A 9,929-nucleotide genomic window follows, 5' to 3' on the forward strand; every position below is an offset into this window, starting at 1 on the left:
TGGTTGCGCGCTGTCGTTCGCGAGTTTCGTGGTTAGTGCAGCCCCGAAATGAAAGAACACAGAAGGTAGATGCTGCAGCGGCATGTCGTCAACGTGCTACACACGTGAACGGATATAAAAAAACACTGTCGTTCAGCAAACGCTCGACAAGCATGACATACATTGCGGCATGGTAGCTACTTTTGTCCATTTTAATCCGAATCTTTCCCAAGCCTGTACAATTAAGAATAGGAACAAAAAAAAATAAAACTGAATGAGCAGTGATCCCATCTAAGCTTCTTCAAGGCTAACATGACAGCAACTCGTCTGCAACTGCAAAACCGTCTTTGAGCGCTAGAGGCAAGACCATCCATGTAGCACCGAAGATGAAAATAATTTCATAAAAATATAATGTAAATTGCAAAATGCTTGCATGATAAAAAGGATTAGTATAACAGTAAAAGTAAACATTGTAGGGTTGAGTTTTAAATGTTATTACAATTCATATATTAGCCAGTGTGTGGTATTATAAACATTATTTTAATTTTCCAAATAAACATTGTTTTAATGAAATTTTTACATAATATTAAGCTTATTTTGAAAACAATAAAAAATGGTTTGATATCCATGACACCACTTGTGCTCAAAGTGGTAAAAAGAGGCCAATAAATCATGAAGGTGATACTCGATGTAGTGACTTACAAATGAGTTCACCTGCTATATCGAAAGTGTGCAAGAAATTTCTAAAGCGTTAAAGAAGGACACTCTCACTGAAGACTCATTTCAAGCACTTGTTGTGTCCGAGCTAATTTATAGCTCAGAAGGCGTCGGTGTGCCTGCGTTCGCTCCACGGGCATCTCAGCGAGCTTCGTCTGCAGATGTCCACCCGGTCTGCACGCACGCCTCAACAGCCGCTGTCCTCACCCATGGCCATTTCGAAGCACCGATTTGGTCGCTTTGTGAAGAAACGGCCTGACTTCCCAAGAAGAGCCTGGCCTGTTAATGACCTACAGAGGGGCGGCGGCGGAGCAAGCGACCGTCGTCGGAGCCGCGCGGTGTCGGGTTACGATACTCGACATCGGACAAAAGCGGAGGGAGAAGCCATCGTCGGTTTCGCACGAGCTCTGGCTTGCTGGCTGAAGTGTTTGCCGCTGAGGGGGAGACCCACAAGGCGCCGGACCGAACGGACAAAAACGGAGGCAAGCCGTGAGGATGGAACGATGGGGGGTCGCTTGTGAACTGGCGACGTGTTTGTTAAAGTGTAGTGGTACACGTGCAGGAATGTGCGAGGCGGGGCTCAGTGATGCAGTGCGCAAACTGTCACCTCGCGCTTTGTGATTGGCCCGTGCCGAAGATGAACTAATTCCCTGCCTAGTGATCTAGGGAGACCCAAAAGAAGAAAACCTGGTGTCCGACATCTGGAGAGGGCTTCCTTCTGAAATCTCCAAAGTGTACACATGTAAATAAACTACTTGTACTCGCTCTAATGAAAGCTCCACGTCTCCGCGGTTCCTCGACGCCTCGCCGGTCAACGCTACCCTCGGCTCCGGTCCTGTGCGTCCGGCGTCGCGACACCCTATATAGCGACCCATTCAGGCTCTCTTCGGGAAAGTAAGGTTAATGAGCGGAAGGGAATGACATATGCTAGATGCAAGGGCCGTAACAGCTAGCGGCACATGACTACATTGTCAAGGTGGGCGTTTCATCTGAGAACAAAATCAAGGCACTGAAAGAAGTGATGGCATCTCCTACCATCCCATTGCCCACTGTCACATATTGCGATTTACCTTACGTCGCTGGATATACCGTTTAGTTAATCAACATCGTGTGTGACGCTAGCGCTATTCTTAAAACTAGCGAAAGAAACAGCCCCATGTAGTACACTCTTCTACGAGGACAATATTCTAGTGGACTGTATTATCCAAAACCAGAGCTTGTTGCCCTATTGGACAAGCTTTCTTTTTCGAAAAAGCTGCCGTGCACCTACTACACACAAATGTTCTCGAAGTACTTAAGATCCTGATTCAGTCGGCATTTGAGAATTCAACACTGAGTTGCCCGAAAGGAATCGACAACAGCTATGTATTAGGTCCGCTTCTTTGATATTTGAAAATTTTCTCAGAATTCTTCTTCTCAATTAATTATACCAGGAAAGTGACAGCGGAGACTGAGAGGCCAACTCCTTATGTGCACACGCGGTCGAAGAAGATTTTGAGACTGAATTGTCTAGACGCAGGTTGCATTTTGATGAATTGATGAATATGTAGTGCACTGTGTAACTTTGAAAGACAATTTTTTATTGTTTGCCGCTCTTTTCGATTCTGGATAACTGTTTATGCCCATTTCCTTGATTAAAAGTAGTCGCCAGACTACATATACATCTTCGGTCTTTCGACTGACTGATATGTTTTGAACGAAGCTAGAACAGCCCACTCCACTAGACAAGTGACATTTTAATTATATGAGTAAATTGTTGTTCTTTACTCTGAATATGAGACGCGCCATGAATTTTCGCCGGTGCCTCTTTTGATCTAAACGAAACCGGTAGCGGTTGACAGAATCTCCACCAAACAGTTCACTATGCATTCACGTCAGGTCGCGCTATACCTGCTTAAAACATTCAAAGGCACATTGCATAGCCGGGTAAATCTATTTTTGTACAAAGCTTAGGGGCAAAAATGTTGAAGTGTACCCGAAGCTTCATTCGACCGTGCGCGGCCGCACTGACGAAGGCACGCGCGCGCGTGTGTGGACTGTTGACTATTTTATTCCTCGTACACGATAAATGTTCGATGCTGATTACGGCCTTTGTATAAACCATAAGCAACGAAATGTCCGGATCTGCCGGTTGCAAATGACACGGGAGAAGCTAAAAGCGAGTGCGCGTTTCATTTGCGCGTGAACGGCTGTGGGAGAGGAGCAGCACTGGGCGGTGGCGACCCCACTGAGGCGCGGCAGGCGGTGGAAACAGACCTCATTGGAGAGGCAGAAGAGAAGCGCGCTTTCCCTCGAGATCGGCCGTGCCTCTACTTGGGCGCTGGCTGCACCCCGCGGGACGCGCGAGAGGCTTGGTTTGGTTCGTCCCTTCGCCCCGAGGCGTCGCGAGGAAGCGAACGGCCGACGCACCCTTATCAGCTGGGAACAACAGCGGCACACTTATGCGAAACACTTTACGGCCGGCTCGCCCAGCGGCCTCCCACTGTGTCGTCAGACATCGGTGCAGAGAGAGCCCGCTAAAGAAGCCATTTGCACTGCCCCAAGCGCTCACCTAACATGGAAGCTGTCTAACATGGAAACGGTGGTATCTCATGTGACCGAATTGGCTAAAAGGCTTGAGGAGTCTGAGAATGAACTATCTAGTTTGCGTGCAAGCATGGATAACATGTTAAGAAAGATCGACGACCTCGAGAATCGTTCTCGTCGAAACAATGTTGTCATTCACGGTATTCGTGAGGTTCCAGATGAAACGTACGAACAGCTAAAAACCAGTGTAGTAAGCGGTGTTTTTCATGAAAAACTGGGCGTTTCCGTGGCGAGCACCGAACGTATTCATAGGATAGGACGACCAAGCACAGAGCGTCCCAGGCCTGTAATTGTGCGTTTTGGCAACTACAATGAAAAGGTAGAAGTACTAAAAAATACCAAGAAGTTGAAGGATACAAATTTTTCCGTTCACGAAGATTTCTCAAGTATCGTCAGGAACAGAAGGCAAAACCTTTGGAAGAGTGCTGCAGATAACCGAAAGAACGGACAAAAAGTGGCTTTAATTTTTGACAAGCTGAAAATAGATGGTGTCATGTATGCTTGGAATGACGTTACAAGCGAACGTTATCAGGTTCATCAGCCGCTATCAAATGCTTCCACGTCTGCCCGAGAGAGTGCTTCTACGCCTACCCGGGGGAGTGCTTCTCCATCTGTTCAAGACTGACAGACAAGCGGAAATGAATTTCATATACTAAACATAAATGCACGCAGTCTTGTTAATAAGGTAGAGGAGCTGGAGCACGTTTTATTAGAACACCAACCTGATGTCGCAGTTGTCACGGAAACTTGGCTTCACCCTGATATTTTGGATACGGAGATATGCCCCCCTGGGTATGGCGTTATCAGATTTGACCGCAGCAGCCGAGGGGGAGGCGTAGCTATTTTCATTGACAATACGATACAGCACACGGTTATTTCAGGCCCATCGAATCCGCTTTTTGCCGAGTCTATCGCGGAACACATGAAATTTTAATTGGCGCTGTGTATCGTCCTCCGGGCGCAACTTCAGACGTCATTGATGCATTGAATGACTTTCTACACCATTTGCGAATTCAAAACAAAAACGCGATAATCGCGGGGGATTTTAACGTTGCGGATGTGAAATGGGATGAAATGATGCCGGGGCAACGTGAACGAGAGGCAGCGCTCGGTCTTCTAGATTTGTGCTTTTCTCATGGGCTTCAGCAGGTAGTACGAGAGTACACAAGAGTACAGGGTAACAGCAAATCAGTCTTAGACCTTCTTTTTCTAACTCAGGGTCTTTTGTCACAGCCGGTGGAGGTAGAAGTGTTGCCTGGTCTTTCCGATCATTGTCTAGTTAGTATGAAATTTTCCTTTGCCTCTTTTCGAAACAAAACGATTGAAGTGTCATCTTACAGAGATTTTAACAGGGCAGACGACACCGCCGTACTTGACGAGCTAGATTACTGCTTTGGCCCGTTTGAAGAACTAAGCTGTAACGAATCAGTGACTGTTAATGAACTATGGTTAGAATTCAAATCTTTAGTCCATAGGTGCATAACTCGTTATGTGCCACTGGTCACAAAAAAGAAACGTGCGTGCAGTCCGTGGATAACAAGGAACATTATTCAACTAAAAAGAAAAATCGGCAGGCGTAGGAAAAAGTACCGACGCACACTCGATCCGGCTGCGTTGAGTGACATGCTAGCTCTAAGTAGTAATATGAGGTCACGCATAAAGGAATCTAAATTTAAGTTTTATAACGTTACATTGGAAAAATTTCTACGAGAATCACCTCAAAAGTTTTGGAGACACTTGGCAGTACCGAAGAAAAAAGTCGCGGAGATAAGCTCAAAGAGCGGACCTATAAGTGAAAAGACTGAAATGTGCGATCTTTTCAATAGATAATTCGCAAGTGTTTTCAGTGAAGACGATAACAAGCCAGCGGATACTAGGTTCGCTGCTGAAACACGCGCAATTGACGACATAAGCTTATCGATAGAAGGCGTACTAAATTCATTGTTGAGCCTAAAAACATCAAAATCAATGGGCCCTGATGATATTCCTAATCTGTTTTTTGAAGCGATACGCAGAATGGTCAGCTAGATACCTCGTACTAGTGTTTAGGAAGTCACTATCAACAAGCACGGTTCCCGATGATTGGAAAACTAGCAAAATAGTTCCTATTCTCAAGACTGGTGATTCAAAAACGGTCAGTAATTATCGTCCCATCGCACTAACGTCAACCTGTTGTAAGCTTCTAGAGCACATTGTCTCAAAGCACATTCGACAATACTTAACAGATATTGAATTCTTGAATAGGTGTCAGCATGGTTTTCGACAGGGCATGTCAACGGTTACACAATTAATAGAAACTTTGCATGATTTTAGCGAAATCATTGACCAGAAAGGGCAAATTGACATAATATTCCTAGACTTTAGGAAAGCCTTCGATCAGGTAAATCATAGAAAACTTTTAAGCAAATTTCCATCAGTACTCAAAAACTCAAATATAGTTCGTTGGCTGGAAAGTTTTCTTGTGGGCCGCAGGCAATTTGTAAGTATTGACGGGAGCGCATCCCAAGTGTGTGACGTGACATCGGGAGTGCCACAGGGCTCGGTACTCGGACCGTTATTGTTTCTTGTTTACATAAACGACCTCATTGAAGATTCAGAAATCAAGGCCAGATTATTTGCAGACGATTGCATTATTTATACTAATGTTAATTCAGTTGAAGATCAAGTTAAGCTTAATGGTTACCTGCTCAACATTAGCGAATGGTGCAGAAAGTGGCAAATGTCTTTAAACCCCAGTAAAACAGTATGTATGACAATCACACACAAACATCAACCACTCGAATTTGACTACTCATTACAAGAAAACAAACTTAATCGAGTAACAGAATATACATACCTGGGAGTGACAATTACTTCAGACCTGCGTTGGAACACTCACGTACATAACGTTGTTGCTAAAGCAAATAAAAGATTAGGATTCATTAGGCGGTCACTTAAGCATGCTACACAGGATACTAAACTTACGGCATATAAGATGCTCGTACGCCCGATAATGGAATATGCGTGTGAGGTTTGGGATCCCTACACTCAAACACTTGCAGCTGAACTGGAGCGAGTGCAGCGACGTGCACTTCGCTTTATCTATTCTCGCTTCCGAAGACAAGATCAGGTAACCCCACTTTACACTTTAGCGAACTTGCGCCCTCTTCAATGTCGCCGGAAACAAAAAAGGCTCATTCTTTTCTATAAGATTATGAACAACATGGTACATATCGATAAGCAGGAATACATAAGCGAAACTACTTCACGTATCACTCGGGGTAAACATTGCAGACACGTAAAAGAACAAAAGCTTTCTAAGCACTGCTACAAGCATTCCTTCTTCCTGTCCACAGCGAGAGAATGGAACAGACTGCCAGAGAATGTGGTGCTCGCATCGGATGTGGATGTGTTCTCTGCCGGAGTTCGTGATTGTTGGTATAGTGCCTGATATAATGCGCCTTGGATTTGTGTTGGGCATGGTGTTTTCAATTGTTTTCTGTTTCGTTGCAGCGATATTTTTGCGCATTTTTATTTGTTGCTTAGAGGTCAGTTCCATTTTTGATATGTTAAAACTTGGCACCGACTGGATGGTGCTGGTGTTTTGTTTGTCGTGTTCCGCCTTTGTAATATGTACCCTGTATCGCTCCTATCTTGGTCCTGACCGGACTGATAGTATCACTAATAAATAAATAAATAAATAAATAAATAAATAAATAAATAAATAAATAAATAAATAAATAAATAAATAAATAAATAAATAAATAAATAAATAAATAAATAAATAAATAAATGTCCTGCAGAAGGCGACAATAGGCGCGGCCCTTGGCCCCAACTAAGCAGCAACTCAGCCCAGCGGCCTCCCACTGTGTCGCCAGACATCGGTGCAGAGAGAGCCCGCTAAAGAAGCCATTTGCACTGCCCCAAGCGCTCCCTAAATGTCCTGCAGAAGGCGACAATATATAGACGCGGCCCTTGGCCCTACCAAGCAGCAACCCACCGGGTGCGAGCAACGGCGACTGTACACTTCTCCGCCCCCCCCCCCCCTTTTCTCGAACTGGACGGCTGGGTGGCCTAGTCCTCAGACCCCCGCGGCGTTCCTTTCAGAAAGGCGTCAACTGCAAGGTCGCGTCGCAAACATGCCGGGGAGGGTAAAGAAAGACAGGCGCCGTTTGAGAGGGTTTGGGGACCGGCGAGTGGAGAGAGTGTGTTTTGAATGTATTTTTATTTGGCGTAATTAAGGACCTGGGTCCAAGATTATTCCCAACCCACTGGGGTTGTGGCATGTTTTAACGCGATAGCGTTAAGGAGCTCGTGTCGCAGAAAAGCCGGTGTCGTCGGCGTCGGCGGCGTTGGCCGTGAGCGATAAATCCACGCATGCACTTCATAAATAAGAAGCAACTTCTAAGATGGGCTGGGTGGGAATCGAAGTGTGAGACGGAGACGCTACCACTCAGCCACGAGTTCGATGCTTGAAAGCGGTACAAAAGCGCTTCTAGTGAATGCGGTGTTGCCTTAGAAACGTGCCGTAGAACGTTTTACTGCGGTGTATATCGGTAATCCGCCTTTTGCGCGAGGATGTGGCGCCATCATGCGGGAGCGGGCGGGAAACACATTGAGCGGCAGTGTAGCAGACGACGCGAGAGCGCACCATACGAAATGGCCACGCCAACGCTGGTAGAAAGCGAAAGCTTCCCCCCTTTTTTGGCCTCGTAGCGGAAAGTAGTGACAGTGATTGCAGCATATCATGTTCACGCAGTATGGGGGAAGGTAGAGCGTTTTCACAATCCACTCATAACGCACGTACGCATATACTATCTTCGTATTGTAAGAGCGTGTAGCGCGGGCCGTGTTCGACGTGACAGAATGAGACGCTCTCAGCGTGCAGGTTTTCGGCAGACAGGAGAGCGTGGGGGCATAGAGAGAGAGAGGGATCTCAAAGGGCAAAGCAGCCAGGGGTTTGTTGATGCTGCAGAGCTAGGTGGAATCGTCTCCTGTGACTTTGAGCGGCGCATATGCGCGGGGTGTCTTGAGTTACCGAGCACAATGCGGTCACCGCGGCGCCGGCATGGTGCAATGGGCGTCGCTTCCTCCTCGCGTCATCTACAACCGTGCATTTCATCCACGAAGATCGGCAGAGAGTCACATATACACACCCCGTGAAAAGGGCATTGTCCCGGCCGGAATGCACACCTGCAGGAAACGCGCTGCATTTTTCTGGCAATGGATGATTCAGAGCTGTAGCCGGTTTCTGGCCTCAGGAGTCAGAACGGATGTGGTCGCAGTGGTGAAAAGGTTCTCGGTGCGCAGAGAATGGTCATTCTGTTGTGAAAGGATCTCCAACGTTCATTTCTGCCTCCGCCGCGATTTCTGCGGAATCAACAACTTGGTGACACATGTGAATCTCCTACATATCTGATGCGCATCTCGGTCAGGAACCAACCCTGTTCTACGTCCAGAGCGATCCACTCTGCAAGTGAACGAGCATGAACCCTCCAGGAGACTCATTTATTGTGCCGGGCTGTTTCCTTGACGTTGCAAACGGTTGGACGAAGACGACGATTATCAAGCTCCCTAACGAAGTGCATCTGATAATTCGTACACCAAAGGAACAAAATCCGGATGCTTTGGCGTGCACGAAGGCGAGCCTTTAATTAAAAAAAAAAATACTGTGCGTCGTGCAAGTGTGTCATATGCTCCGAGCGGCAAAAACACAGATACTACAGGTATGTATGCATCTAAGCGAAATAGGCATGATGAAAAGTACCTACTGGAGTTTTCACCCAGGCTGTAGCGCACCAGTGATAGCTGCAATGAGGATTTCTTCGGTGCGTGATTGCTTCAGTTGCACCGGGGCCTGAAGGCGATGTATTTTGTCCCTTCTTTATGTGCGAAAGGTCTAGGTAGCTTAGATATCACAGGCGGCTGTGTGCGCTAGGCCGTAATATTTAGCATGTTTTATCGTGACTGCCACCTCACTAACACGAAAAAAAAAATACGGCGTTTTAATGCACTGCCGTTCGCGAGCCTCATGACTAGCTCAACCACTCGGCTCGCGAACGGCGGTGCATCACAACAAACGTCCAACTTTTTCTTTTTAGTCAGACGGCAGTCGCGATAAAACATGCTAAATATTACGGTCTAGAGCACACAGCCACCTGTGATATCTGCACTATCCGGCCCCTTCGCACATAAAAAAAATAAACGACAAAATACATCGCCATCAGACGCGCCGAACAAGTGCTCATTGCGGCTATCACTGGTGGGTTACAGGCTTGGTGCAAACTCCGGTAGATACTTTTCATCATGCACATTTCCTTTAGATGCATACATACCTGTAACGAAGTGTTTTTCGCACAGTCGAGAGCACGCAGTCGGCTGCCAAGGTCGCCCATTCACGTCTTGACGCTTGGTTGCCCTAATCCAAGCTTCACGCCGTTGCAGGTCGCGGCTCGCCGAAGGAAACCTAACAAAACGCGTCTTGCATCCCGGCACGCCTCGAGAGTGGCAGCCGTAAGCGGCACAGGTGGTTGGCATCGTTTTACCGAGGCTGTGAACGTACCGCGCCTCCAGCCCCCGTGCGTTGGCTATGAGTGCGGCGACGAGAAGCGCCGTCGACGCCTCTCAATGTGTTTTCATCAGTCGCCGCTGGGGCTTCGCACATGCGC

The sequence above is a fragment of the Amblyomma maculatum genome, chromosome 1, assembly GCF_055883805.1.
Source record: "Amblyomma maculatum isolate TAMU_Amacu chromosome 1, ASM5588380v1, whole genome shotgun sequence".
NCBI classification, from domain to species: domain Eukaryota; kingdom Metazoa; phylum Arthropoda; class Arachnida; order Ixodida; family Ixodidae; genus Amblyomma; species Amblyomma maculatum.